General features: G+C 40.0%; 1 protein-coding gene across 3 annotated transcripts in view; it reads left to right on the top strand.

Annotated features, from left to right (window-relative positions):
* Ctnna2 (catenin alpha 2) overlaps window positions 1-24,175 on the top strand; it is a 1,209,750-nt gene that overhangs the window by 807,257 nt on the left and 378,318 nt on the right. The window lies entirely within an intron of this gene.

The raw sequence follows: 24,175 nt of genomic DNA, 5'->3' as shown, positions 1-24,175 counted from the left end.
GGGTGTTGTCCAAGGTCAGACAGCTTATTACTGCACAGATGGCCTTTCTCTGGTTCTGCTCAGGGTGCTGTTCTTCCTTTGCATGTGTAAGTATGTGTGGTGTGTATTCAATTTTCATATATATGTAAGTGCATATGTGTATGGTGAGAGTGCAGGTCAGAGGCTAACTTCTATGTCTTTGTCAATCACCATCTACCTTATATTTTGAGACAGGGTCTCTCATTCATCTGTCCTAGACTAGCTAGACAGCCATCCTTAGAGATCCTCCTGTAACCACTTCCCCAGCACTGGGATTACAGGCATGTACTACCATGTTTGGCTTTTTACATGTGTACTGACAATACCAACAGAGTCCCTCATTCTTGAATGCAAGCATTTTGCCAACTGAGATATCTTTGTCAGTCTTTGTTGTCACCTCTTATCACTCTTGCCACCTACAACTCTGGACTGGGCGCCAGGCAGTTTTGTCCTGGCACTTCCTAAGGTGCTGCAGTACACTTTAGCAGACAAACAATTTCACCATCAAGTGGTTTCACCTCTTGCCAAAACAATTATTCCTGACAGCATGCTGGCTGATTGAGCTATAAACTCTAAAGGGTCTGAGGAGTGTGGTTGGGCAGATGCAGGGTAAACAGTGGCCAGCCATTCAGTAAGTACTGTGAAATAAGCCACCCAATCCCTGTGGCTGCTGGGAAAAACGTCCTTGTCATGCATGCAGCTTGGCAAAGGGGTGGCAGAGGCTGCCAAATGGCCAAGAAGAGGTCCCACTTTGGATGTCACTTGATTTGTAGAGCTAGTACCGAGAGGCAAAAAAGAGTTCAGTGCTGGCAAGAAGAAAAGAGAATAAAATTAAATGCACCACATTTATATGTGAGTTTTTTTTTTTAAGTATACCACTCAAAACTTCTATGCTCCTAGGCTATAACTATAACTATATATATGTAATGTTATTTTTCACATTATTTTCCTATGAAGCATCTCATCTGTATGACATCTTTAAGCCCTTCTCACCTCTAATGTGGCAAGTTGCATCTTTGCTACAGTTTTAAATCCTTTGGCAGAACCGTATACATTAACAGATTGAAATGAGCTTTATTGAAATTTAGCTATTCTAAGTCATCTAAGTTGCAGAATCCCAATTTATTATGTATTTAAAGCATACCAGCACTGATTAAATCAATGCAAATTAGGTTAAATAAGAACATGAATCAAGTGTTTCAGCAAAGTTGAGTGGAGAAATGACAACTTTTGAGTCACCATAGCAAGTTGATATGACTGTTTATCACAAATTTCATTTCCAGGCTTCTAAGTATCCAATGTACTAAAGTGGAAATAATAAAGCTCACCTTGGGCTAGAGAGATGGCTTAGCAGTTAAGCACTTGTCTGTGAAGCCTAAGGACTCTAGTTCAAGGCTCAATTCCCCAGGACCCACCTTAGCCAGATGCACAAGGGGATGCACATTCCTTCGAGTTCGTTTGCAGTGGCTGGAGCCCTGGCGTGCCCATTCTCTCTTTCTTTCTCTTTACCTGCCTTTCTCTCTGTGCCTGTTGTCCTCAAATAAATAAAAAAAACAAACAAAAAAATAAAAAAGTTCACCTTGTGAGGTGTGGTGGCACACTCCTGTATTCCCAGCTTTTAGGGGGCAGAGGTAGGAGGACTGTTGTGAGTTTCAGGCCATCCTGAGACTACAGAGTGAATCGCAGGTCAGCCTGGGCTAGAGTGAGACCCTACCTTGAAGAAACAAAACAAAACAAAAAGCTCACCTTAATTTCTTTATTTCTTCTGCTGTCTTGTGAGGACAGTAGATTCACCAAGTTGTGAGGCGGCTACTGTATGTTCAATCTTTTTTCTAGGCTAACCTCAGATACCTGACAATGTCTTCTTCATCAGTATGGAGTAGTGAAAGAGACACAAGTTTCAAGCTTTGAAAACACCATTGACATTCTCTGTGCTCATATAGGGCATGAGCTTGAGCCCATCTTGTTAAAACGTTATTCCATCAATACCAGAGAATGGGCACCGAAAATACTATGTGAAACCATCATGTCTACATGGAATTGGGAATGGAACCTAGGCTATCTACCTGCTGCCAGAAAGGATACAAATCTTAAAATGTGGGTTCAGCAAATGGAAAAGAAGTCTGGGGTAGGTTCAGTATAAATCAGATTTCCAGAACACAATCCTTAATTGTGTGTGTGTGTTGGGGGGTTGGGGGTGGTGGGGATAGAAGAGAAACACTCTTGGAGCTAGCTTGGTGCAGTTTCAGAAGTTAAACATGTAACGTGGAGTAGGAGGTGCTCCATGTTGTGATAGGAGGTCAAGGATGGAAGAAGTGATATGTGTATATGGTATATATACACAGAACTCCATTAGCCCTGAAGTTCACCTCCATTATGTTCATTTTAGTCAAAACAGTTTATGAACAAAGAGATGCAGGTGCCAAAATTCTGGAATGAGCTTGTGTTCTAAATACTGGTTTTTCCTCCTGTAATCTTCGCCAGTGTTCAAGGAAAGAGAAACTCAAGCATTGTTTTTAATGTTCTGTCATTGCTGGTACCAGCCTGGACCTTGATCTTTATGCTGTTGTCTTTAATTTTCGGTAGCAGTGAACCATGGCTTTTCTTTAAAAGGAGACGTTTAGAGGACTTGGGGGAGGCACTATTTCAAAAGGAAAGAATTAAACTCATTGTTTCTGTGAGCACACACCACACAGCAGGCACTTTATATAGTGTCTGCCTGCCCACACAGAGGCCCATGGAGCCCAAGCGTGAGGGTCCCATGTCTTCTCTCAGGAAGATTATCTAGAAGACACAAAGTGGAAATGGGAAGGTCATCTTCTGACCCAATTGTATGCTCCTCTTGAAGCAAGGACAGTAAAATGGGTAGCAATAAGAAAATCCCTGTGATGCTCAAGGAATGACAAGAACAGTAGGGGTAAGCCAAAGAAGAGTCACCTGGACTTGTTAACCGAGACCCCTTCTTAGGACATCTCTGCACTACTCTATGCACTTATAGTATGTGAGGCTGATCTGCGTGTATATTCTGTGTGCTTTTGATTTTCTTTTCTCTAACCTTCAAATTGAATATCAAATTTCTAGGATATTTAGCTGCCCTCCTAGCCACACCCCAAACAGAGTGATCCCTCATTCCTCTCTATCCAGTTTACCTTTCCAATCTAGCTGTCCTGTTCACTTTATATGAGTGTAGCAGTGATTTCCAGCTAGGCTATTTTTGAGTGGAAAGGGTCGTTAAACATCTTGGAGTCAAGGAGTAAAAACAGCTCAGTTGGGGTTCCTATTTTGCTATTTTTGTTGCTTGGTTTCTTTCTGTCTTTATGTTCTTCTTCTTTTTAAAATATGGTCTCATAATGTTGTAAGCAGGCTGTCCTTGAACTCACAACCTCTTGCTTTCCACCTGCCTAGTGCTAGAATTACAGTCATAGGCCACCATGTACGGCTTATTTTGATATTAATGTGACTTTGCACAAGTTATCTTCTGTTAGTGAAATAGGACCAGGTGTGACTACATGAAATGATATATGAGGGAGTTTAATGAGATCGTGTATTATATAGCTTTGTGACTCAAAAATGTAGTTTGGAGACCACAGAGTTTGTTAGATATTCAGAATCTCAGAGCTCTCCCCAGAAGCACTGATTATAATCTGCACTTAACCATTAACCCCCGAAAACACAGAGAAGCCTTTGATAATGAACTGAGGACTTCTAACCAGAAATAGAAATTTAGGTACCAGAGATACTCTAGCATTATAATTGAAGAACTGGAATTACAGAAGTGTTAAGAAAAGGCTAACCCTTGGTGGTGTTTATGTGTAGTATGTGTGGTGTGGAGGGTATATGAACATGAACATGTGTGTGCTCCATGAACATGTGTGCAAAGGCCAAGAGAAAGATGCAAGGTGTCTTCCTGTATCATTCTTCAACCTTATTTCCCTGAGACAGACTGTCTCACTGAACCTGGATCAGCCTGTTTATTTTCATTGATAGTATCTTATCATGGAGTTCTAGTGATTTTCCTGTTTTACACTTTCTCCATTGCAAGGTGCATACATACCACAATGTCCAGCCCAGCTTTTTTTTAAAAAAAAAATTGTTTATTTGTATTTATTTGAGAGTGACAGGCATAGAGAGAAAGAGGCAGGGGGGGGGGGCGGAGAATTGGCATGCCAGGGCCTTCAGCCACTGCAAATGAACTTCAGATGCATGTTCCCCCCTGTGTATCTGGCTATCGTAGGTCCTGGGGAATTGAGTCTCGAACCGGGGTCCTTAGGCTTCACAGGCAATTGCTTAACAACTAAGCCATCTCTCCAGCCCCCAGCCCAGCTTTTTATGTGGGTGCTAGAGATTGAACTCAAGTCCTTATGCTTGCACAATAAGCACTCTTACCACTAAGCCATCTCTCCAGCCCCAAGAACAAACTCTCTGAATCATGTTTTCTAGCCCCCACTAGGTTGTAAAACATGGACTGTAAGCTCCATCTGTCATAGTCTATAACATTAGGAAGACTGCTAAAAAGATTGGTTTTATAATCAATAACCAGTATAGCAGAAGGCATAAATCCCTCATAGCTGCTAGATTGGATCATCTTTCTGTTGGCCTTTTCCCTTTTATCTTTAAGAAATAATGGTGTTCTGACATGTGGCCAAAGCCTTTGACCTCATGTTCCCTCCAATAGGCAGAGTTGTAAAGTAATTGATCTTATGGGGCAGCCATATATGTAGTTCCTTCTCATAATTATGGAATAGTTAGGACAGCAGGGATAAGTGAGGGAAAGAGGATTGGAGGTACATTAGAATTATCCTCCTAGAAAATCTATAACATTACCAAATTTCGCTTATGCTAGTTCTGGGTTTTCTACCACTGAAAACTGCTATTGCATGTAAGTACCTGAAAATACTTAATATAGGAAAATGCAAAATCAGGCAAATGAAAAAATAGAATTGATAATGACAGTTATGTCAACTAAAACACAATGAGCCAGTATGCAGTTTTCAGGGGAGGTATTCTCTTCAAACTTGTCTCCTCCTGTATAGTAATTAGGTTGTTGATAATTATGAAGCATTGTCAGATGTGTTGTGACCATTGTATTCATATAGATCTGATACATATACTTTTGCACATTTGTGCAACTATCATAAGTGGAACTCGTGTTCAAATGATGAGTCTGTGACAGACTGAAAATTCAAATGGTCCTCCTGTTATGTTGTATATGCTTCTCCCCCAGCAGCTCTTTTACTGAATTTCTCTTCCCTGCAGAAACTCTAGCACACCACATATCAACCTTCCTTAGGTTCCCCCAGTCTTCATCTCACTGGGGCACTGACTGCACTTTTCCTGACAGTTCTTGGTAACTGGGAACCATCTTTCCCCATATCCATTTTTTTTTTTTTCTACTCAATCCTAGTGAGGTGATTCCAACTTCAGAGAATTGGCCCTTGGGATTTGAAGACCTTCACAGTTCCTTCTAGTTACTCATGAGCATTTGTTTCTTACTTCTTGTTAAGTAATAAGACAGGATCACTAGAAAGCTAATGTCTGTAAATTTATTCACTCAGTGCACGTAGAGATTCTCTGTAGTGGCAGGAGTATTCAAATGTATTTGTGAAATGCACAAAAGACTACACTATTGTTTGAGGTTCATAATGAACTATTTAGCTCAAACCTAGAAATCCTTATGGGCTAGAGATATGGCTTAGTGGCTAAAGGCACCTGCTTACAAAGCCAGATGATCTGGGCTCCAGAACCAATGTAAAGCCAGGTACACAAAGTGGTGCGTACATCTGGAGCTCATTTACAGTGGTACGAAGCCCTGGTGCACCCACCCCCTCCATTCTTTTATCATGTGCATGTGCCAGCACAGAGCACATGCACATGTTCTCTCTTTCCTTGTAAATAAACAAAAAACATTTTGAAAATACCTTATTTTTTATGGATCTGCCTACTTACCTATGTTATTTACTGACATTAAACCTGTGTTTTTCTATGGATTTCAAAATATTTATTTAATTGTGGTCCATAGCTACATTTGATGCTAAGTTGACTTCCCCACATGTGTTAGTCAGTTATTCATTACTGTAACCTGAAATAAATCAACACAAGATGAAACAAGCTCTGTTTTGCAGCATGATTTGTAAGGTTTTAGTCCATTTGCTTTGGGGCCTGTGGAAATCAACTATTAAAGTCAGGGAGGGCCAGAGACATACCATTGAGGTACATGGCCAGGATCAAAAAGGGGCCAATACCCTAGAAACTCTTTCCAGGACCTTCCTCTGATAACTTGAAGACTTCCCACTATACCTCACCTCTTAGAGATTCTACTATTTCTCTGTACCCATGCCAGGGAATAAGCAGAACCTTGGTACAGGAACCAGATTTTATTAACTTCTAGGAAATTTGGAATATAGCTAGCTAACAGTAAGTAGTCTATTTAACAATACCAAATATCATCTCTTCCTTTTAGCCTCAAATAATCAAACCAATTGAATTCTGTTGCATGCCCTATGTCTGATATACCTTGAGACTTATTTTCAAGAAATTTCTAGTTGTTGTTAATTTATCCACACAAATGAAAGTCCCTGGGAACAGACTTACTACTAATCTGTTTTTAAAACTCTCTAAAGTCTACTTCTACAGTTTAAAGTTTAGATATAAGACATCACATACAGGTAGCACAGGGTTTGCACCCATTTTCTTAGGGCAGTGTAGTATATTCTTGGTTCTTGCTAAATTGAGTTTATTAACTGCTTTAATTAGTTACCTAACCAATAGCCTGTGAAAGCTGTACTAAATATAAACCATGTTTTTATAGTACATTGACACAAAATTTTAATTTATGCAGGTCTACACTATTCAAGTTTAATTCATACAAGTTCTTGCTACCTATCTAACTTTTACTTTCTCAGATCTATTTTGTATAGGATCTCCTCATACACCATCACTTATGAGCAATGAATCTTCTGTGTTCAATTAGCCAGTCCTTTCTATTCATTTATCTCTTTAGGTAAACTCTCTTCTAGTCTCAGAGGTTGTTTCTTAATCTCCCACAGGCACCTTGAGAATACCCTTTATTTAGTGTCCATACATGTATGTATTGAATTTATTTGGTTTTGTTAGTTTGTTTTAGATCAAGTAGAGGGTCAGGTCGCATGATGCAGATTTAGGTAAAATGTGGCTCTGCCTTCAGTGTTCTCACATTAGTAGTGGAGTTGATAAGAGACCAAGCATGTGGTCCATGCTATAGTAGAGAAATAAACAGTGTCTGTGGTTGGAGCAACAAACTTCTCTAGCAACTGAGCAAGATCAAATAGAGTGACTGAGTTTAAAGGAAGAGCAAGCATACAGATGGAGAAGTCAACTCCTGTCAGTGGACAACTTTTCAAAAAACAAGAAAAAAAAAAAAAAACTATGGGGTTTGCTACGTGGATCACACATGTTCAGGGGAAAACACACATGTTTTAAGGAAAAAAGGGTATGGAGCCATGACACCAGAGTGTGAGGTTAGAGTTGGGTTGGGCACACATTCTTCTGGAATATGATTTCCAAAATGTAGTTACAAGGAGTATAATTTTAGTGATGATTTTGAATGTGAGGGACAAAATGAATATACTGGAAGCAAGAAGAATTATTTGGGGGGCACCCCATCTATTCAAGTGAGTTAGTTTGTGGAACTGAGCAGATTAGCAGTAGAGACAGACAGGGCAGCTGGGATGACTGGTAGGTCACCTGGAGTGGAATTGATTTTTGTGCCAATAGTAGTATTTTCTGAAAAAAAACATTAAGGTGAGTTTTGATAAAAGAGCTTACTGAGGATATAAAAGAAGTGAGGAAGAGGATTAAAGGAAATTCTAGCATTTGCAGTTAAGGGAAGCAGATGAAGATCTAGACAGATGTAGCAGGCGCAAGGTCCTGGATTCCTTTCTCTGTGGTATAGTGTGGCGGTGGACAAGAACGACAAGTCAAGGTGGCCGTACTGTCAAAAAGCCTTCACAATAATAGGGTCATGTGAATCTTTGGAATGACAGACAACAGCACAGCCTAAATTACCTTCAGTTGTGGTTTAAACATTTGGTTCGCAGCTCTTGGCACTGTTTTTAAAGGATATGTAACTTTTAAGAGTGGAGGCTAGTTAGAGGAAGTGACCTACTTAGAGGAAGAGGGCCACTGGGGAAGGGCCTTGAGGTTTTATGGTATGGCCTCATTTCTTGTTGAATCTCTGTTTCCAGACTGTGCACCAGTGTGACCAGCTGTCTCAAACTCCTGCAACCATACCTTTCCTACCCTGATGGATTTCATCTCTTCTCAACATGAGCTGAAGTAAATCCTTCCTCTCTTAAGTTGCTTCTTTACACACAAAGAGAAAAGGAGCTCATATACCTGTAAATAACATGTTTTGACTAAAGTTATTCTTAAAACAAAATTCTTCTAGTAAACTTAATACCTCATCCTCCAGCAGTACAGCGTGGGTCCACTTATATAGTGACTGCAAGCTTCCAAGAATAGCAAGATAGAAGTCTCAGCATCTGTCTTTCTCAAGATGCATTACCTAGCCATCGCTGTTGTCTACAGACCAAAGCTAGTCACATGGTCAACATGTCTCAAAGGTAGAGAAAGGGGCTCCATTTCTTGATGGGAAGGGAAGAATTTATGGTTCTTCCTTGTAGATTAAATACAGCAGCAGTGGCTTAATGTCACTACCACTGTAAATATTAAATGCTCTCAGGTGATGTTTTATTTCTTAAGCCCCTAATATCTATAGCATCTATAAATACCAAAAACTAGCAGTGTAAGCATCATGGCAGCTTGTTAGAAATGCATAATCTCAGGTTCCACTCAAACATCAGAACTCAGAATCTACATTTTTACAGGATCCCCAGGTGATTCATAAACCTGCTAAGATTTTTGAAGCACTCCAGCTTTTTGCCAGTCTTCATAATTCCCTTTCCTAAAGTTGATATGCTCTCCTGTTGAGTGATAGATCTTTGATTTTTAAAGGTGCCAAAACTGCTTCCTTCCTCAGAATTGAAACAGAACAAACACAAGTTTAAACAGTAAAGCAGGTTGCTTCGCAGCATGAGTAGCTGGAGAGAGAGGGATAACATTTTTCTGCTCAATTGTCCTTTGCCTATAAAAATAGCAATTTGAAATTAAAATACCAGTACATAAATATTTTAAATATTGTGGCCTGGAGAGATGGCTCAGCAGTTAAAGGTGCTTTCTTGCAATGGTGTGTTTAGCTCCCCAATACCCATGTAAAGCCAGGTGCACTAAGTGGTACATGTGTCTGGAGTTTGTTTTCAGTGGTAGGAGGCCCTGGTGTGGCCCATACTCACTCTCTCTGTTTGCCACCTCGCTCCATCTCTCCCCCTTTCTCTCTCAAATAAATAAAATAAATATTTTTTTTTAAATGTTGTATTTGACTGGGATACATCATTTAGAAGCCAGAGCAGTTTAAAGCAATCAGAACAGGAAGTATATGCTTGAAATGACCTTTTACATGGCTGAAGCTTACTTAACTGGACCTTGTTTTCTGAAGGTTCCTAAATAGACTCTTTAATTTTAACTGACTATTTAAATATATACCTAACATGGTACAGCCCTGGGTACTCTTAAGATTTTGTTCAAGTAATTACCCCAGCAGAATTCACTAAGCATCCAGCAAGTGCAGGCTGCAAGTCTAAACTTGAAAAACACACAAATGTCCCGTGTCTTGGAAGAGTCTCTTCATTTTGTACTTCAGAAATTGGTGGCAGTGGGTATAGGGGGAGATGTATGAGGGGAAAGATGGTATGTTTGATGAAACAAGTTTATTTCATTTAGCTATGTTAATGTAACATCTGGAGGACATGTATCTTTTTTCCCTCAAGTCTTGGCTTTGATTTAAGTGAATGAAACTGGTTAAAACTTCCAAAGACCTCCCTTAGTTTACCTGGAGGATGAACAGAAAGATAGAGAGAGAAAGAGAGAGAGAGAGACTACCATAAATTAAATGCCCTCCTGTGTGAAGTTTGCTTGAGATATATTTTTTTTAATTACTAAATTATATTTTCTCCTACTGTTATATGGACAGTGTACCATTTGGAGTCCTTTTACTGTCAAAGTATATGTAGGCATGTTCTAGTGTGAAGATACAGTAATGAAAAAGACTGCATCTTTGTATGGATAGTGTTACAGAAAATTAAAATAAAACAATATGGAAGAAAAAAATGAAGGAAAGTATGTAATGTATGTAAAATTAAGCTGAGCTTCTCTGAAAAGATATCATTTGAGTTGAAACATGACTGTTGAGTAAGAGCCAGTGTGTAAACCCCCGGTGTGGATGCACATTTTCTGCAGAGATAGCAATGTGGACCAAGGCCCTGAGGCACAGGCAGGCTACCCATTGTGAAGTGGCAAGAAGGTTGGCAAGAGTGAGAAAAGAAGGATGATATTGAATCCAAGATACGTTCCCTTAAAATGACCAGGAACTGTCTATGAATTTTCACAAATCCCAGTAACTTCTCCAGCTCCACCAAAGTCCTTTATAGAGAGATTTTCCGACTCAGACAAAGCAAGAGTACTCTAATTCCATGTATTCCTCAAACCTATGGGAACAATCCATGTTCCCAATGTATACAAGGAATTCACAGCATAGAAAAACTTGGCCTCTTGTCTGAACTGGCATTGTTGATATTATGTGATTTTAACCCTTTTATGGAGCACCTAGTACAGTTGAGTACCAACCAATCCTTTGACTCTGTAAAAGCTAACCATGACTGTGATATAATATTCCTTTTCATTCTTTATTTGTTTGAGAGAGACAGAGAAAAAGAGGCAGACAGAGAGCGAGTATGGGTGTGCCAGGGCCTCCTTCACTGCAAACTCCAGATGCCTGCTCCACTTAGTAATCTGGCTTTACATGGGTACTGGGGAATTGAATCTGAGCCAGCAAACTTTGCAAGCAACACCTTTAACTGTTGAGTAATCTCTCCAGCAGTAATATTCCTTTTTATGTGGAGTTTATCTGGAGTAGATTATCAAGGGAGGAGACATTGTAATCAAAACTTTCCCCCTGGGTTCCAACCCTTCCCACCCTCCTACCATCTGTTGCTCTTGAATAGAAAAAAATAAAACTGACAGAATAGAATGACAATACACATTCAGAAATCTCACTTTGCATGTGAGAGTTTGAAATCCTGAACAAGTTCCTCAAACTGTCCCTATAGTTACCATTCAATCTACACATAACTCATGGAAGTCATGGTAGCAGGTGGTAATCCATCTCATGCTCTAAATGCCTTTGTCCAAATACATCATCTGCTGTGTCCTAATGAGTGTCTTGCTTTCTTGGTAAATGATGCTTATTTTGGCCTTCTATAGAATGCACATTTTTATGCTGATTCTACTAAATTCTATACTCTTTATAGCATGTCTCCATTCCCATTCCAGACCATCTACTGTTCCATCCACAGCCCATATATTCATAGATATACCTGCCCATCCGGTGGCCATGTACTGGATACTTACTCTATAAATTAAGTGCTAAGGGATATAAAATATTTGGAAACTACCCCCCTTCTTTGAAATATTCACTTTTTAAGAGGGTAATAATACTCCCAGAAGGCTGTTGAACTAGAATTCATCCCTAAATTAAATGAGATGTTAAATATTTTCTTAAACTGATCTACAGATATTTCTTCACTCTACCACCCCATTTCCAAGTTGTTCACTCAAAGAATATTTATTGATGAATTGAACATACAGTTGTTATGCTTATGTTTAAGTTCTTGTTTAGCCCTTTACTAGTGATTCTTGGTAATATAAGATATAGAAGTTAGACAAGAAGATGCCTAGGATTTATTTTATCTTTGACATTAATGAATTTGTGAATTCAAGAATATCTCACAGGAATTGAGAAATGCAGGATGCTCAGTGCAAAGGCATTTGTGTTGTGTTTCAATGATGTTTATCTAACTTATGTGCTGGAGGATGTTATAACTATACTGTACTGGCTTATAAACAGGAACTAGAATATTTAAAACTAAAACTATCAGGAATTGGAGAGGTTTCTCAGTGGTTAAGGCACTTGTCTGCAAATCCTAAGGACCCAGGTTTGATTCCATAGTTCCCACATAAGTCATGTGTACAAGGTGGTACATGTGTCTGGCGTTCATTTACAGTGGCTAGAGGCCCTGGCCTGCCCATTTTCTCTCTCTTCCTCTTTTTCTCTTTCTCTCTCTCAGATAAATAAATAAATAAAATATTTAAAAAATAAAATTATCAAACAACTAGACCTTTTTCCAAATGTTTACTGCTGTGTGTGTACATACACAAACACTTTATTAATTATTCCTCAAGAGTTTATCCACCTTTTAAAATTATTTTATTTTATTTTTTATTTATTTGACAGAAAAAGAGGGAGAAAGAGAGAGAATGGGCATGCCAGGGCCTCCGGCCACTGCAAACGAATTCTAGACATGTGTGCCCCCTCGTGCATCTGGCTAACTTGGGTCCTGGGAAATTGAACCAGGGTCTTTTGGCTTTGAAGGCAAATGTCTTAACCGCTAAGCCATCCCTCCAGCTCTTTAAAAAATGTTTTTGACAACAGGTCTCTCACTGGCTTGGCACTTGTCAAGTAGTCTAGATTGTCTGGTCAGTGAACCTTGAGGATCTTCCTGTCTCTGCTTCCCCAACATTGGGATTACAAGCACATCCCTTAAGCCAAGCTTTAAACAGGTTTTAAGCACAGGCAGAGATTTTTTCCAAACCCTCAGAGCAATGCATAAATGAACCACAAGCCCACATTAAGCCAGCCTTCTATTTATTTTTTATTTATATTTATTTAGAGAAAGAGGGGCAGATATGTGTGTGTGTGTGTGAGAGAGAGAGAGAGAGAGAGGAGAGGAGAGAGGGGGAGAGACAGAGAGAGAATGTGGATGTTTCAGAGCCTCCAGCCCCTGCAAATGAATTCCAGATGCATGCAACACCTTATGCATCTGGCTTCACATGGGTCCTGGGGAATTGAACCTGGGTCCTTTGGCTTTTCAGGCAAGTGCCTTAACTACTAGCTCATCTCTCTAGCACCAGCCTTCCTTTGGTTGTACTCCTTTACCTGACATTTAAGGTTTAACATGGGCAGTTTAGAATGATGCTACAAAACAGGATTTTGGTGTGTGTTCAGTTGCATTATGAGATTACAGGAGCATTGGATTCAGGGATTTATTTCTACACTTCAGGAATTGCTGTCATAGGGAGACCCATCATTTAGCAAGCTACTAGACATGGGATCCCAGCCTGGTTTGCATTCTGCACAGATTGATTATGTCCAAATAGTAACTACCTACGTTTTAGACATTGAATATTGTCTAAAAGAATTTAAATCCACCAATGATAGTAATGAATTTCAATGCAATTGATGTTTAAAGACTATGTATCCATCTGAACACTATACAATGAGAGTCAACCTCTTCTTGTCAATACAATTGCCTAACAAGGGTTGGTGAATAGCAACCAATTTTAGGAGGGATTTTGTTGTTGGTGGTGTTAGCTTTGTTTCAAACAACTAAATAGTTGTTCGACAAAATGAAATTGGTACATTGCCAAAGTGTTCATTTCTCTTATAACTCAAACAAGGATTGTTTCCTTATATAACACTGTGAATAGTATATCTCTGCTATAGGCTCTGAATGTCACAAAGGCTTTAACACTCTTCCTGAGATCCAAGTAAAAGGTGCAGAATATTATTCAACCCATGTGGAGAGCAAAGTCTTTCTTGCTTTGATTTTTTTTTTTTTTCCCCTTGAAAAAGCTAAAATGGTCAGAAAAAAAGAGCAATTCTATGTGACTTTGGTGATCTGGCTAGAGTAACTATATCTAGGTCTCCAATTCCAGAACTATACTTTTCACTCTGATTCCATGCCACCCCGCATAGCAGCCCAGCTGCCCTAAGAACTTTAGATTTATCAAGTAAACATGATGGCATTTACCAACCACATAACTGCAATGATGTCAGGAGGGTTAAAATGAGACACTCTCAGAAGTCTTCCAAAACTATTTGATGTCTGGAGCAAAGACATTAACAACCCATATCTTGGGCCCTTCTGCAGCCCTGAGTGTCTTTTCCCGTGGGTTGCTGGTAGGAAATGAGGCAATGTTTTGCATCCAACTATTTTGAGAACAGAGAAGAGAAGAATTTCATGTTATAAAGTAATAATCAAAATGCCAGAGAATAATCTTTCTCTGATTCTGACATTTAGCAATGCTTTAATCCTGGACATTATTTTTCATCCTTTTTTTTTTTTTTTTTTTTTTTTTTTTTTTGGTTTTTCGAGGTAGGGTCTCACTCTGGTCCAGGCTGACCTGGAATTAATTCTGTCATCTCAGGGTGGCCTTGAACTCATGGCAATCCTCCTACCTCTGCCTCCCGAGTGCTGGGATTAAAGGCGTGCACCACCACGCCTGGCACATTTTATATTTTTGAGCAACTCACTGATTTTTAAACTATCAGTACCTAGTTTTATTCATCTATAAAGAAAGACTTATGATCTTGCCTTAAAGCACTTTTTTTTTGTTTGTTTTGTTTTTTTTTTTTGAGGTCGGGTTTCAATCTAGTCCAGGCTGACCTGGAATTTACTATGTAGTCTCAGGGTGGCCTTGAACTGATGGTGATCCTCCTACTTGTGCCTCCTCAGTACTGGGATTAAAGGAGTGTGCCACCACGCCTGGCTTTAAAACACAACTTTGAAGAAAATAAAGATGAGTGTATATCTACATAGGCAGTATTTAAACTTATACTACACAATTGTGTGATATTTCTATTATTCTGTCATTTTTGTCAGGCCTGTTACTAAATAGTAGACATACAAAAATAATAATCATGTCCCCCTTTCTTTGACTAAATAATTACATTTCTCTGCAAAGTTGAGATGTGGATAGAAAAATAGCCTTGGAATCCTTCCAAGTTTCTGTTTTGGTCAAAGAGACCTTGAACTTAACTCTAGGACTAAACCATGGTGTCCATTCTCTGAAAGGTGAGCTCCCTACCTCATAGAATGGATGAGCAAGGAGCAGAAGGAGCATTTGCCATCTCCAACAGGTGTTTGTCATGTAGATGAATAGCTCTAAATTTCATTTCTTTTTCAACACCAAGTATATCTTGAATACTTGACCAGACAATTCTGCCACTTTTGCATTACCATCACTGCCTGTGGTAGTTTGAATATATGGCTCCCGATATATTCAGTATTTTATTAGCTTGTAGTTTGTATCTGCAGCTACCTAAGTGGAGACAGTGTCACTGTGTGGATGGTAGGGTCCAGCCCTAGGGTTTGGTAGTAGGTTTGAGATTCCAATCTAAAGGTATGCAAAATGTGCCTAGCAGCAGTTCTTGAAGTGTGTCGTATGGTATGGCTTTTGGCTTGGGACTTCTCTCTCTCTCTCTCTCTCTCTCTCACCCTCCCTCCCTCTCTCCCTCCCTTTGCTTGCTCCTTTTAGAGAAGGCAATTTTTTTTTTTTTCTACCATTATGGAACTTCCCCTGGATCTGTAAGCTTCAATAAATTCCTTCCTTCATAACTGCGCCTGATCTGGAAGTTCATCTCAGCAAACTTGAAGCTGTCTGCTACACTGTTATAATGTAAATCACAGATTGTTCCATGTTGCTGTTATCTCTTTAAAGGGCTTAAAAAGAGACTAAATTAGAGTCTATTCAGATGCCTTAGACTGGATGTGCATGTATGTGAGTATGCATTTCCATGTGTGGGGACAGATCAGACATGTAGAGGCCAGTGGACCACCTTAGCTGTCCTCCATGCAATTTGTATCATCACACTGAGTATTACATAGGTACTGAGGATTGAATTTAGTTTTTTTTTTTTTTTAATAAATTTGGCCAGGCCTGGTGGTGCATGCCTTTATTATTATTTTTATTTATTTGAGAGCGACAGAGAGAGAGAAAGAGGCAGAGAGCAAGAGAGAGAATGGGCACGCCAGGGCTTCCAGCCACTGCAAACGAACTCCAGTCGCGTGCACCTCCTTGTGCATCTGGCTAACGTGGGTCCTGGGGAATCGAGCCTCGAACCAGCGTCCTTAGGCTTCACAGGCAAGCACTTAACCGCTAAGCCAACTCTCCAGCCCTGAATTTAGGTTTTCATGCTTGACAGGCAAACACTTTAGCAACTTAGCTATTTACCCAGTCCAAATTTGTCCTTTAAAAAGGGATTGATTTTTTGAAGCTGGTCTAAATCATACCTTCTCCATTCATTCTATGAGGGAGGTACTGTCTTTGAGGGAGAGTCTCCCTAGGAATCTCCCTAACCAAATGACTCCACCAAAGTGCACTACTATCTGTATTCATTTATAAGTCAGATGTCTGTAGATGTTGCTTTTTCATGTGCTAGGTGGTGAAGATACAAGTATGAACATGGATATCACACTATAGGACTATAGGTCCTCTGGCATGTCCACATATAAAAGTAAAAGAAACATTATTAGAAAAGTTATTGACATTACAAAAACTGTTCAGACTAGAAAAGCCTCCTGAGAAGAAATAGGGAAGCTCAAGAAGGTTTGGAGATTGACTTGGAGGGGCTGAGAATTTTCCAAGGGAAAAAGTACTGATGTGGCTCTTAAGACATAACTGATGTCCTAGGAGTCAACAGCAAGTCTCACTGGTAGGAAAAATACTTTTCCCAGAGCAGTATTCAGTAAGCAAAGGCAGTAGGGGAAGTAAAACACAGCAATGAAGGAATACAGTGTGTGAGAACCACCAATGTGTTTTGAGTGTTATTTCTTTATGAAACAGCATATTCCAGACGATTTTGTGGGGGCTGGAGAAATGGCTCAGTAAGTTAAGGAGCTTGCCTGCAAAGCCTAACAACCCCTGTGTAATCAATTCCCCAGTAACCACATAAAGCCAGATGTACAAAGTGGCACATGAATCTGTAGTTCATTTGCAGCACCTGAAGGTCCGAGCAAGCCTATTCTCTTTGTCTCTCTCCCTCTCTGCTTGCTACTAAATAAATAAATAAAATATTTAAAAGATTTTGTGATGTATAGTATTTCACATAATGTATGCAAATGAACTACAATTAGGGACCATTGTAAAATTAATCTTTTGTGAACATGATGACAGGCTTTGAAAAAAATCAGTATTTTTTTTAAAAATATTTTATTCATTTTACAAGGAAACAGAGAGAGAGAGAGAAAGAATGGGTGTACCAGAGTCTCTTGTCAGGCCAAGCAAGCTCCAGATTAATGTGCCACTTAGTGAATCTGGCTTCCTTCGGTACTGGGGAATTGAACTTGGGCTGGCAGCCTTTTCAAGGAAGCACCTTTAAACAGTGAGCCATCTCCCCAACCTGAAAGTCAGTCAGTCATCTATCTATCTATCTATCTATCTATCTATCTATCTATCTATCTATCTATCTATCGTCTATCAGAACACTGTATATTCTAAGCCCAGTTGTTGTGGAATGGTTTAGGTTTTGCCAATGTATACATATACTCATGGGTTCTGATGAATGACAAAATTCAGTGTCTTCAGCGCTGAGAAATATTAATGTTTTACTCTTCACTGTAACTGTATTGAATCAATAGCTTATTTCTGCTAGCATATTTTGCAAGGCTAGCTCTGGCACGGATGATGATCTATACTCTAAGGAAAACTATAGGCTCTCTGAAGGTGCTCTGTGTTTTATTATTGTTTTAAATTTTTTTAAGTTTATAAATTTTCAGGAACACTGTATATTCCTTTTGCTATGAAGCACATACTAACCATGTCTTCCAATGTGGGGGTGTTAGCAAAGATGAAGTTTGAGGCATTCCTGCTATATGTAAAATTACACAGAACCACTCAGATCATTTCTTTTCCTTTCTAGAGAGCAAATTAATCACTGTGTAATTAGCATGCTTAACTCCCTCGTCCCCTATCCATTCTACTAGGAGATTCTTACTCCTTGCAACCACTCAATCAAATTCAGCACAGGTCATTGTCAATGAAATGCCCAGTGATTAAGTAACAGTGCCTTTCCTAATCCCCTCATTCTGTGCAGCTTTAAACCAGATCCCTGAATGGGTATACGCGTGTGTTCTGGAATTAGAGAGACTGTGCCATTTCCCCGAAAACCAGCGAACCTGTTTGTTTATCATCGTCATAGTAACACACAGTTCAGACCCACAGAGACTTAATCTATTGAGGCAATTGTTTCCTGGCATGGGAGGCTGGGCACCCTAAGGGCTGGCTGCCAAATCCCACTTCCCCGCCCCCAGTTCCCCAGCTCTGACCAGCAGTGGCAGGGCAGTGAAGCCCCAGCGCCAGCCTGGTGCGACTGCCACACTCCAGCCCTCCCCTCGCCTGGATCCCCCCCCACACCCCGCCGCTGCCAGTGTTACCATGACGATCAGAAAGGCTCCTTGTGGAGATGGGTGCCAAGGCTGCCTTATCCATTTTCTAAAACCGAGTCACTTTTTTGAGTCCCTGGGCGTATCAGTCTTTTCTATTCGCTGCCAGTCAGGGACCGAATTCCAAAACCAAGTCCAGTTACTTTGCAATGGGAGCATGGGGCCTGCCAAGCCAGTCCAGCAAACTGGGCCACATCCCAATTTGTTCCCCTTGTATCCCACTCTTGCCTTTCCAGGCACCTTTCAAGCGCATGGGATTTGGGCACTGGCAATAGAGTGACCGCTTTAAAAAGAACTGATTCTTGAAGGTGGGTCTATCCTCAAGGACAGTGGGTGGCCTGAAGGGATCCTGACCGCGGGTACCAACTGAGAAGGGGTCCGGGTGAGGTGAGGTCGGTGCTATAACCAGCCTTATCTTTGCTACCAGAACACCATCGTTCAGCAATTCATTACACTTAGCCCAAAGGTGCCCAAGACTAGCTGCAATGCTCAGAGAGCGTTATGACATTCTGGGCTATGACCCCAACACATCCAGACCTTCTTCTATAATAGAACTGCCAATGAGCAGGGTGGGGGAGGAGGTCTGTATTTAAACATAGAGCCTCTGGGTAATTTGATACTCATCCAATGTGGGAATTATTACATACATCTCCTTTCTTCCATTTCATCACTAGCTTTTCTTCTTATCTAGTTCATTTTATTCACTTTATTGTAATTGGTTTTTATCAAGTTTTATTATTAATTTTTAACTAACATAAAAATGATTGGTTTCATTGTGATGAACACATATTTTATATATATATGAATAAATGTACATATATGCATATATATTAAGAAATATACATATATATGAAGAAATATATATATATGTGTGTGTGTGTGTGTGTGTGTGTGTACAATTCTTCTGTCACTGCAGCCTATAGCCCCTCTCCTTCCACATATATTGTAAAATCCTCTTTTGTTCCCTGTCTCCATTTAGACCTTCTCCTCCCTCTCATAGTTCCCTTTTTACTTTCATGTCCTACCATACTTTTCAATCTTGTTTTCCTACTCTCTCTCAAATTCAACTCCTCCTCTCTTCCCTAAGCTCTCCTGAGCTTCCTACTTCTTCCCGATCCTCATCCTCTTCCTTCCCTCCCTCCCTCTCTCTCAGTGAATTGGTACATATTGTTCAGCACCACAGAGACCAATAATTTCCTCCTGTCACATTATATATATAAAGAGAGGACCTTTGGACCACCAGGGGTCTCAGCAGAAGGAAGACTATGATCCCTCTTTACAATTCTTTTCTAATTTTATGAGACTCACCTTTTCCAAGATGTAAAATAAGTCCGATCACTCTCAACTAACATCAGATACGCCACCTTTCATAATGTTTAACAGTCACCTTTGTAATTGGTCTTTGTAATTAAAGCTCACTCTCCAATCAAAGAAAAAGAAAAACATGTAAAAATAGGGCTTGCTTCAAAGAAAAAACTGTCAAATAACCTCTCTGAATTAGCCCCCCTCCATTATTTACGCTGCTGTATTACACAAATATAGTTTTTGTATCATGGATTCAATGCATCATTACAGACGTGCTCCTTCCAGAGATTCAATTCATGCCAGATGGCATGCAAGCACAACGACCCAGTGAACCTCTCCTAAGGTGGGGCATTGAGGAGCTTGTAAGAAGTCAAAGAAACTCTCCCGTCCTTCCTCACTGGCTGTTCCTGGCAGCCGAGGCTTTGACACAGCTCTGAGTCACAGGCAATGCCTGGGGTGTGCTTGCCTCCACAAGGACCTCACCTCCTCAGCTGTCACATGGATTTTGTGGTAATGGCTGTAAGCATGACCTCTGATTGTCAGGGTTAGTCCCCTATATAAATACTAGCTAATGTAGAGTTCCATGTATACCCTATCAGCCATCAAAGCAGCCTTTATTTAAAAAAAAAAACAAAAAGGTACAGTCATGGGGACTGGACTGAGGAGTTAAATCATCCAGTAAAATGCTGACCTGAGTTTGATCTCCAGCACCCACTTTATAAAAGAAGCTGACTGTGGTGGTGTGAGTTTATAATCCCAGCACTGGGGAGATGAAGACATGTGGATTCTTTGGTCCCACTTCCTAGCCAATATAGTGAATTGCTGAGCTCCAGACCAGTGAGAGACCCTGACTCTAAACCAAGGTTGCCCTCTGGCCTCTCCCACATAGCCATGCATGTATTCTCACATAGACATGTGCACACACATGCTCACAGTATACACTTATGTGAAATAAATAAATAAATAAAGAAAGAAAGAAAGAAGAAAGAAAGAAAGAAAGAAAGAAAGAAAGAAAGAAAGAAAGAAAGAAAGAAAGAGGGAAAGAAAGAGGTGCCTGGTATGTGCAAAGGTTTGGGTCACCTAGGAGTAGTGAGAACTTAAAAAATAAAATAAGTGGCTGGAGGTATGGCTTGGTGGTTTAAATCATTTGCCTGCCAAGCCTAAAGACCCAGGTTCAATTCCCTAGAATCCACATAAGCCAGAAACACAAGGTGGCACATGTATCTGGAGTTTGTTTGCAGTGGCTGGAGACCTTGGTATGCCCATTCTCTCTATCTGCCTCTCTCTTTCTCTCTAATAAATAAATAAACAAAATATTAAAAATATGTTAATCCTGAAAATATAAAAAATGGCTTTACATGAAAAGAAATACTAAGGTAAGATTTATTTAAGTATTTTTTCTTTTTCATAAAAGGGTTTTCATATTATTTATTTATTTGAGATTGAGAGACAATGGGCATGCCAGGTCCTCCAACCACTGCAAACATAATCCAGATGCATATGTGACCTTGTCATTCTGGCTTATGTGGGTCTTGGGGAATTGAACTTGGGTCCCTTGGCTTTGCAGGCAAGTGCCTTAGCCACTAAGCCATCTCTCCAGCCCAAGTATTTTTCTTACTGTTAATTTTCACAATGTTTGGAACAAACTTGTTTTGGAATAAATGCAGCATGACCTTGGAACTCCAGGCCACCTGGGTCTTGTCTGCAACCTTCTTCTCATCTTTCCATTAACTACCACTTGCTGATTATATTCGAGCACTTCTACCATTGACCTATTGTCTGCATACCCTTCCCTTTCTCTGCATAGCCCCCTGTCACTCATGTGAGATCACTGCCTCTGACCACAGAATGCATAGAGGCAGAGGGTCGTGAACATACCACCTGTTTCAATCTCTGCCACAGTTGGTATTGCTCTTGGCTATGATTTCCTATCTGAGTAGGTTTTTCTTTTCCATAACTAAAAACAAGCTTTATGAGATCCTGGCTTTTCATTCTCCCATCCTACCTGGAAATATGTGAATTGAATACTTACTGAATGAATACATGAATCAAAAGCTGTCTGTCACTTGCTAAATGAAGTTTTGGGGCATCAAAAACTAGTGATTCCAGAGAAGGTGGTGGGAAGTCACCCTAGACTGGGAGGACAAAAGTTGATTAGAAAGGAGGCAATGCCTGACTTGGAGGCTGTAGATATACAGTATTTCAAGCCACAGAAATTTTTTTTTTTTCCAGTGAGGGAAGAGCTTGCTAGTTAAATGACTGCATTAATTTTAGGCTTTACTGGTGACTCCAATATCAGTTAGTCCTTTAGTGTTGGTTTCCTCTTTTTGTCTGGAGGTTATTAGCAGTTCTGCCTTCTCAGCCACTTCACAACATCTTTACTGACCAGGGAGCTCTCAGCAGCCAGTTACTGGGACAAAAAAAAGAAAAAAACAAATCAGAGGAATCAAGTTTAAATAACTGCCTATTTCTCTACATTATGAGAAGGGGCACAATATTTTTCCCTTCACTGGCAAAGGAGATGGTTATGGCTGATTAGTCAGGCCATTAGGTACAGATATGCTGCATTCTGTAGAAGCAATGATGAGAATTTAGATGGAATATTCATATTATAAGTGCTATGTGACTTTGGAATATTTATAGATTCACCAAATTAGAGAACCAAAAAGGACCTTAGAGAGCACTTCGACTCTGCAGTACATCCTGAGTAGTATTTATTTATTTTAGTTTTAAAATGCCAAAAATGACATAGTTTTTGGCTTGTGGACACATCGCTAGCTCGTGGATGACTGGAGACTGTCCATCTCCTAGTTCTAGCTCTCAATACAGTCCACTTTCTTTAGAGCCTAAGTAGCTATGTGCGTTTTGTTTGATATTTGAGCAGGAAGAGAACCTGGAAGCAATGACTAAGCAAATTCATCAAAGAAATCCCATCACTATTTTCAAAGTCACAGTGGCTAAAGTGACAAATACATGTTTAAGGAACAGGCTGGCATACGAAAGGGTATAAAGCGGCATTCCTCATCATGGGATGAGTACACGGGGGCATGGGTAGGCAGAGAGCGTGCTATGGCTTGACTTCCTCTATATATCATCCTCCATATCCAAACACTGCTATTCTAAGATAATAGCACACTTTGGTTATTTGTTAGCCCTTAACTGACAATACACAGCACATCAGATTGATTATTTTGACTAATGAATTTAGCTTTTCTGTTCCAAATAGTGTCAAATGTCATTCTTCCCCTCTTCCAGCAGATGGCAACTCTAGTCTTCTTGTCATTTTCTTTCTGCACTGAAGATTTTGTCCTCCCCCATTCCACCCCCAGCCTCCCCTTCTCCTGCACAATCACCACCTTTAACATCTGACTCTAAAGGCCAAGCTAAATGTGCCCAGAAATAACAAAGTCACAAATTAGCCAACAGCTCTAATTTAAGGAGGGGGAAAGAAGGGGGAGGAATAAAGCAGATAAACTTAGAGATTCTAAAATAAGATGTGCCACTGAAATTTTCCATTTAAGGAAACAAAAAAATAGCTTTTTCAAAAGAAAAGAAAATGTCAATTTCTACAGGTCTAGTTTTATAGAAGTATAGATTTAATCTGATTCCTTTGAATTGTTCGTAGAAAAAGCCATAAATATTTCCAGAAATAATAACTAAAAGTGAAGTTGTATTGGGATTTTCCATGACTCTGCTGTTGGGTTTTCCTCTACACTCTCTTCTTCCACTCCTTCCTCCCATTTATACTGTGTTTTGGTAATCAAAATGATTACATCTGCCCCCTTGATTTCCTTGCTTTGTAGAAACTATGTTTCCCTGTCTAGGTATGTTCATAAGCCATTGTAGATGAAGACCTTAATTCTCCTCCTTTCAGTCTTTGCCTTTATCCACCCCTCTTCTTTTATGCAGGCCAGCAAAAGTCTTAGAATTTAAAACACATGGGCTGGGAGATACCTCAGTCAGTAAAGAGATTGCCTCACAAGCATGAAGACTCAAGCTAGTTTGATTCCAGTTCCCATGTGAAAAGTGATAGACATGGTGAAACACGCCTACAATCCCAATGCTGGGGAAGCAGAAACAGCCAGCAATCTAGGCTCTCTAACCAACCAGTCTACTTATTTGACAAGATCCAGGACCTGAGGAGATAAACAATCCATCACACTTCAGCCTACCCCAAACTGAAACCACAGAGGAACTGGGGATATGAGCAAGAGGGCTGCTTTCTCAGTGAGCCTGTTATCAGCACAAGGGTGAAAGAGATAGACACTGAGGACACTCAACTCCTAACAAAGCAGAGATTCAGAGGTTACTAAGAACCCATCACAGAAGTAGACTTAAAACTCACCCAATATGGCTCAGAGAACTTCGCCAAGAGGGGATGGAAAGATTGTTAGAGCCACAATTCCAGACATTATGCACAAAGACACTGCCTCTCCCATACCTGACTGCTGCCCGCAGAATTCTGACCCAACATCCCC

This window comes from Jaculus jaculus, chromosome 6 (assembly GCF_020740685.1).
Source record: "Jaculus jaculus isolate mJacJac1 chromosome 6, mJacJac1.mat.Y.cur, whole genome shotgun sequence".
NCBI classification, from domain to species: Eukaryota; Metazoa; Chordata; class Mammalia; order Rodentia; family Dipodidae; genus Jaculus; species Jaculus jaculus.
The sequence above is the reverse complement of the archived record's forward strand: the minus strand, read 5'-3'. Positions and strand labels throughout refer to the sequence as shown.